Source organism: Leptidea sinapis, chromosome 17 (assembly GCF_905404315.1).
Source record: "Leptidea sinapis chromosome 17, ilLepSina1.1, whole genome shotgun sequence".
NCBI classification, from domain to species: Eukaryota; Metazoa; Arthropoda; class Insecta; order Lepidoptera; family Pieridae; genus Leptidea; species Leptidea sinapis.
Genome location: NC_066281.1, coordinates 2583812 through 2591632, shown reverse-complemented (window position 1 = coordinate 2591632; position 7821 = coordinate 2583812).

Sequence of the window (7821 nt, the reverse complement as noted above, 5' to 3'; positions counted from 1 at the left end):
GTAATGATGATACAAAAGCACTTAGTTTAATAAAGTTTTTTTTACTTTGACACTGACTAATAGATACTTGTTCTTTTTACTTATTCGACTATGCTACAACGGACATTTGGCTTAGCAGCAAATTTTTAAATCAACAGACAATATTCACGTCAATATTTTTATGTAAATGAATCGGATGATATTGAATCATAATATCTGGGGATTAATTATTTCCGTAGCGAGCTCCAGAGCACATTGCTCGCATAAATTATAATCCATTGACTGCATCAAGACAGTTCTTTTGAAGTTAATTGATTATTTTCTAGCATACTTTTTCTATGGTTTCGTAATTTCAGGCAGCTTTTTCGCTTCCGTTTGTAATTTTTATTAATTACTAAGCGTGTTTGATGAGATTAGTATATTTATAATGTAAAATTGTGTAATATGTGAAATTAATGAAATACTTTGTCTTTGGAGATAATTTATGCCAAATTATAATGTCTACCCTGGTCCCTGACTATTTAAATCGCAACAAACTGTTCTGTGATTTTAATTATGTTTATGTTAAAATGTTAAAATTTTTGTTTTTTCGAGTATTTTTGCAAATGTAAGTAAAATTGAAAAATCTTATTTTAGCTGAATTGAAAGCAACCTATATCTATTTTTAAACAAATATTATTTTATTATTGCCCTTGAGAAATATTATCTAAACAAAACCAATAACTAATTAACAATTACACCATCACATATACCAGCTGAACTATAAATACACTTGCATATAAAAGGTTGAATATTATGCCCAAAGAAAAATTTGTATTTTTGTAGCTGTAATGAAAATGGGTGAATTGGTGTGATAATTAATGGAAAATGCTTTTTAAAAGGCAGATATTGAATTAAAAAATTATATGAAGTAGAACTGAAATTTATAAGATTAAAGGAATTTATGAAACAAGTTCTTACGTTAAACGAATAACTAACTGCCTTTAATGATTTTTTTTTATTAATTTTAAATGCGTTGTATGAAACTCAAATCTAGATGATAATATCGGATAGTGCATTGTATCCGATGATACATCCAATAAAGGATATTAATTTAAATTTATATTTATATAGTTTACCCTTATATTTCGTTTTCTTGCTGTATAACAATAGATTATTAGCACTAAACCTGTACACGATGTCATATAGAATATCGTTTACCTCGTTATACAAAACTTGGTTTCTTTTCACTTTGAATATCAGTGTAGCGTCGTTCGTAAAGAAAACTGCCTTATATTTTTTAAGGAATAGGAACGGTCCAAGAATAGACCCTTGTGGTACCCCCATACTGAGAAGAGTCCCAGGAGTTCTCCTGTCATTCATGTCAACCTTCTGAATTCTATTGCTTAGGTATGAAATCAGAAGATCGAGCACAGTTCCTTTTATTCCATTATGACATAGCTTCCTGACCAGCGTTGAATGTTGAACACAATCAGAAGCCTTAGATAAATCACATAAGATGCCAAGTACATGCTGCGATCCTCCCAGGGATCAAAATATTTTGAATTAGCTTAACACCTGTCATCCATTGTTGAACTTCCCCTAGAAAAGCCAAATTGTTAAAAAAATCATATGATTAATCATACCCTATGAGAATTCAAGAAGTAAGTATTTGGCTTAAATTTATTTTTCAAAAATTTTACTAAGATTTAAAGGTTTTTATTATTTCTCCAGGGCTTACAAAACCGAAATAAGATGTTGACATTCTCTAACATTTTCCAGAAGAAGTGACTCAGCAATACTGGTGGAAGAGACAGGACAATACTCAAAGCATCTGTTTACTATTATGTGTAAAAAATGCGAATTATTTAACCTGTAAGGCTCGAAACGGTAAGTCCAATGTCACCTATTTGGCACTTTCGTATTAGTTCTATATATTATATTTATTATTATATTATTTCAGATATTCACATTTTCATATTTATCATAGACGCTATTATAATTTTGATAGGCATGGATCGATGATAGTCACTAAGTATCTCGAGTGTGCTTATAGTTAATATACAGAATACCTATGCGAAACTCGGTCAGCTATCGCAGTAATACCTGAAATTAGTCTATGATAACATAGATTGATCACTAAAGTACACTTCAAAACAACTGGTTACAAGGGCGTAGGGCAGGCAAAGACAAACCAAGAATATATCAAAGGTAAATGCGAATCTAGATTCACCCATTCATAGTACAATCTTATAAAATTCTCCTTCCCTTAGAATTAAAATTCGTTTTTGTTTATATGTTTTATTTTATTTATTTTTTAAGCATTACCTCGCTACGCCCTTGCAATGTTGCACTTAATTACCAAAAGACATTTCGATTCCACACACAGCTGCGTCACAAATATTGTTCGAATAATTTTAAATCGATTGTGTTAATTTGCAATAATATATAGTGACACACTTTTTACACAAATTATCTTGCCCCAAATTAAGCATATATAGCCTGTGTTATGGGTTACAAGACATCGATATATTTAATACAATATACTTACTAAAATATACATAAATTCATATAAACATACATAAATACATTTAAACATCCATGACTCGGAAACAAACATCCATATTCATCATATCAATGCTTGCACCTACCGGGATTCGAACCCGGGACCTCTAGCTTAGTAGGTAGGGTCGCTAACCACTCGGCTATACAGGTTGTCAAAATGATAATGACATTATTAATTTAATAAACTTGAGGTAAGTTTTATAATTACAAATTATTTAATCATAACACTAGAGTATAGACCATCACGCATGTTTAATAATAATCCTAGTTTAGTGATGTCCATTCATTATGACGTATCTAAATTCGATAAAATTGTTATACGTATTCATTGGAACTAGTATGATGAAAAGTGATTTATATCTTGCAAGCCATATATAAATAAATATCGAAACTGAATTCATCAGCATTTTCAGGAGCATTTTTATAATGCATTTAAATTAAATCAAATCAAAATCAGTTTATTCACGTAGGTCACGGAAATGACACTTATGAATGTCAAAAAAAAAAAATATTTTTCTTATTGAATCTACCGCTACTTTGTAAAGGGTTGAGCTAATGAGAAGAAGTAGCAAGAAACCCATTGCCACTCTTTTATATCAAGATTTACATTTAAGTACATCGATTTACAAATCATTTCAAATTACAATATAAAATGTAAAATGATGCAACAGACCCACTCAAACGTCAAATAGTCAATGTCTTACACGAGTAAGTCAAAAAAGTAAATGAAAATTAATACAAAAGTTATTGAGTACAGTAGCTGCATCATCCACATACACCATAAATAAATAAATAAATAAATGTATTCTGTGAGCATTTTATAAGCGATTATAAATAAATAAATATGTATATATCCATATATATATACACACACAATAACTTTTAAGAATCTGAAACCGAGTCCCCGAAAAAAAAACAGCGGCAACAGCTGTTTTATTTCACAATATTATCATGTATTGCATATAACAAATAATTTATTGCCTATTTATATAATACTTAGTAACAAACAACTTACCATTGCAATAGTGAGCTTGCATTTAAAATTTGAGCTACTTGTACTATTTCTACATACTACATATTCTTTGATTGAGCCCAAAAACAATCGATGTTCCTACTCGTACCAGACTGCATTACGCTTACGCCAGCCGGCCGGAATTGAACATTGCTTTTTCTATAGTAGAATAGCAATAAGCGCTTGTTTCGTCTATTGGCAAATGGAAGAACGTATGAATTGAAAACCAAGAATCATTTATTCTCCTTCTAACTTTTGTTAATTGTCATTTTGGAATAATAAAAGATTGTGTATTAATCCATTTCAGCAGCATGAGTGTTGATATATATATAATCAAAAGCAAACGCGCACCTATCCTACGTAATACGTATATAAAATAAGTTGTTATAGATTGTGGGTAGTAGCTGTATGAATTAAGATAACAACCAATTACACAATGAAATTCGCGAAATAGAAATACCAAGAAGGCTTAAACTTGCCAAGCAGAAAGTGTTTTGTCTATAATTGAGTGTGGAACACAGATGGCGCGAGATGTAGCTTAAATCGCGCTATCTAAGTTAACATGCGTTTAGTTAAAAGTCTTATTTGACTAAATTAACTTTCACTTCATAAAAAGTCAAGAACACACACGGGTGTTGTATTTTTGTATAGTGGTAATGCATGTTTACCACTTAAGCTAGCTTTGGGTCGTCGACGTATTTAGTATGTCAAATTAGTAAGTCATGGACTTACTACATTTACTAGTTTAATTCAATTTTTTTTACACTTCCGAAATGGTTGAGCTTTAATAAGAAGTGGTAAGAAACCCATTGCCACTCCTAGAAACCAACATTTACAGTTTCATCCTTTTATTAAATCACATTACAATCCTTATTTCAATTACAGTCCTAAAGAGTTAGAGAAGTTTTAAATAAATAAACATTTTGACTGTTGCTAATGAATGACACCTGTCATTGAAGGTTTTTAAATTAATTTAATATAACTGTTTTTTGTCAATGGTCAACAGGTTAAAAAAACTGTTAAATCGTCAACGGGTTTTGAAAAATCGGTTAATGCATTTATTAATAAATTAGGTTTTTATTAGGTTCATACTTCATATTATATTAATAACATTGCTAAATTTAATTTATACGTCGTGCCTATTTCGTCAATATAATATCAAGTCAGAGTTTTCGTTCGCAAATTCGTCAACTGTTTTGAATTAAGCTGTTTTAGTGAGACATTAATTTTTTTCATTTATTGCGAGCTACGGGCGAAGACGTTGATTGAATTTACTAGCTCATTATGTTCAACAGGTTTTTTCGTTGAAGAAAAACAGTTAATTCATTAACGAATATAAAACTGTTAATAAAAACTGTTTATTGATTTAACGACCACCTCTATAATGCTAATAATGTTCTGTATGTTCACAAGCACAAATTTTAATTTGCTCGAAACTGCGACAATCATAATGTTAACAACAAAAAACCAAAGAGGATGTAAATACTATGTAATAAGAGGCAGGACTGCCTAAGTAAAAATTGATATTTAGTTTAGTATGAAACATGCAGTAAGATTTGAAGTTTAATCACGTAGTTGAAATAGAAACTATAATATGGTGACGAAGTATAATCCCGCTAAGTTTGAAAGCAAACAGTTGCTTAAAATGTAGTGGATTTGGAATACCTCCGTTTTTTTTAAATATTATAGCATCTATCAATGCACTGCACGTTTCATGACATCGAGTGAATCGCTTTTTTAGAGTTTCGGTTTTGAGAGTTTGTTGCCTACTAGTCGGTTAAGTCGAGTTTGTAAGTCTGTTGTGGGGCGATGCTTTTACAACAAGATCCCAGAAAATGTCCAAAATAAAATAATGTGTTACGTAATTCAAAAGTCTTGTTAAAAACATTTGTGTGGTAAAGGTTACTATAACATAATGACTTACTTAATGATAGCACAGATTAGGAGTGCACCAATCCCCTTAGGCAATTAATTAATAAAGTATTATTATACTATACATATTTAAAATTGTATGATATTAAATTGTAACCATATTTTTATAAAAAGATTGCTGAGTTTCTTGTGCCCGTTCTTTTCAGGTCTGAGGTATACTTTTTCGAATCAATGGTTGTTTTTGACTATCGATACGTAATATCATAACCCAATTTTGAATAAAAATATTTGAATTTAAATGCAGACTTTCGTCCTGATAATTCATTCGTCTGAAGAATATTAAATAATCAATTTGTTTTTTATGAAACTTCCAGATAGCCATGTCTCTTTTGAAAAACGGAAATCATATGAAAGCGGTTGGTATTTTGTAAATAATAAAAATATTTTTCACCTGAAGTATCCAAAATTTACCAGGGTAATTTATGTACAACTCGGATGTTTAAAGCAACAAAAATTCTTCGCCTTCATGTAGTGTTATGATATGTAGCTTATCAGGCCAATTTTTATACTAGGTATAAGTTTCAAATTTCAAGTCTTTGGGCCATATTGTTCAATATATATCGTTATGAATACATAGGTGGAAATCTGTAAAGTAAACAATTTGTTATTTTTTAAGGTGATCACTTCTGGGATTAAATACATAAATAAAATTCGATATCACAACTTATGAACGATGCGGGAGTCGAAGCGGCGACATCTCGCGTTCCGTACGAGCGCTGTTCCACTGAGCCAACCGTTTGAGTGACGTATCGTCCATAAATCTTGTATGTCTTGTTCAACTTCAGGTTGTGGCTTCATCTCCAGGATCTACTTTACAGTTGATAACCTTCTCAACCACGACTATTTTAAATCTAAACAATTTGTTATTTTTTAAAGTGATAACCCTCATTTCTGTGATTAATTACACAAATTAAATTTGAAAACAAAATTCTTCAAAATCTCTTGTGTATTTTAATATATATATTTCTTTTGTGCGTCTGTTGTAACTGAACTCCTCCTCAACGGCTGGATCGATGGTAATGAAACTTTCTGTGTGTCTTCAGGTGGATTCGAGAATGGTTTAGATTTACAGTTGACCTACCTCCTAAACAGCTGGATCGAGTTTGATGATTTTTGTTTGTGTGTTCCAGTGAATTTCAGATTGGTTTAATAATAAAAAAGTATAAAAAGTAAGTTTAAAAAAAATATTCTCAATTTCGTCCATATCTTAATATATATATTTCTTTTGTGCGTCTGTTGTAACTGAACTCCTCCTAAACGACTTGAACGTTCAGCTGATGGTAATAATTGAGACGCCCTGCACATTATCTAACTATCTAACTATCTATCTAATATTGAAAACCCCAAAAATTCTGAGCGGCTATATAACTACACTTGTCACCTTGAGCTAAAGATGTTAAGTCTCATTTGCCCATTAATTTCATTAGCTACGGCGCCTTACAGACCGAAACACAGTAATGCTTACACATTACTGCTTCACAGCAGAAATAGGCGCCATTGTGGTACCCATAATCTAGCCGGCATCCTGTGCAAAGGAGCTTCTCAGTGATATGCTCTTTCTTTTTCATTCCATAGCATCTTTTCGCCAACATTAAGGGACTACGCGCACTTATTCAGCTCTTTTCAGCTTTTGTCCATAGAAAACAACAATTTTGTATTGAGACGTGTACGCGTCGATTCAGCTTTCCGCGTCCATTCTGCTTTCGCGGCAAACCAGCATAAAATGAGGATAAATATGTTTTTATTTGCGAATGCTATAGAGAGCGTTCGGCGCTGTTCCGCCGCGTACAGCGCTGTTCGCCGTCGAATGCAGCGGAACAGCTCTTTACAGGGATGGTTCGCGATTCCTTGTTGACAAGTTGCGACCTGTATTGTTCCTGCATTGATTTGACGTAATCATTATGCACGCAAAGATTAAAGAGTGCAGACGTGATTTAAAGTTATTATTCTCATTCTTACAACGCCGTACGCGGCTGATAGAAGCAGAGCTGTATAAGTGTGACCAAAATCGTTCAGCAAAGCGCGAATGGAGCTGAATAAGTGCACGTAGTCCCTAATTGTTATCATGTGGACCCGGTCTAGGTCAAAAGCTGTATAAACAAAAAATTTCATATCTCCCCTAAACGGCGTCATAAAGAGAGAGATTCTACTACAATATAGGTACATATAGTTAATTTATATAGAAATATAATACCGATCCGAAAAGGCTGGAGAATTACGAACTCAGGGTTGTTTTATAAATACAAGCGAAGAAAAGTTATTCCAATTTCAAATTTAAAACTTTTTTGAAGTGGAACTTCTTTAGGCGCATAAGGGTAATTTTTTTACGAATGAAACGTAATAGAGCGTCACGA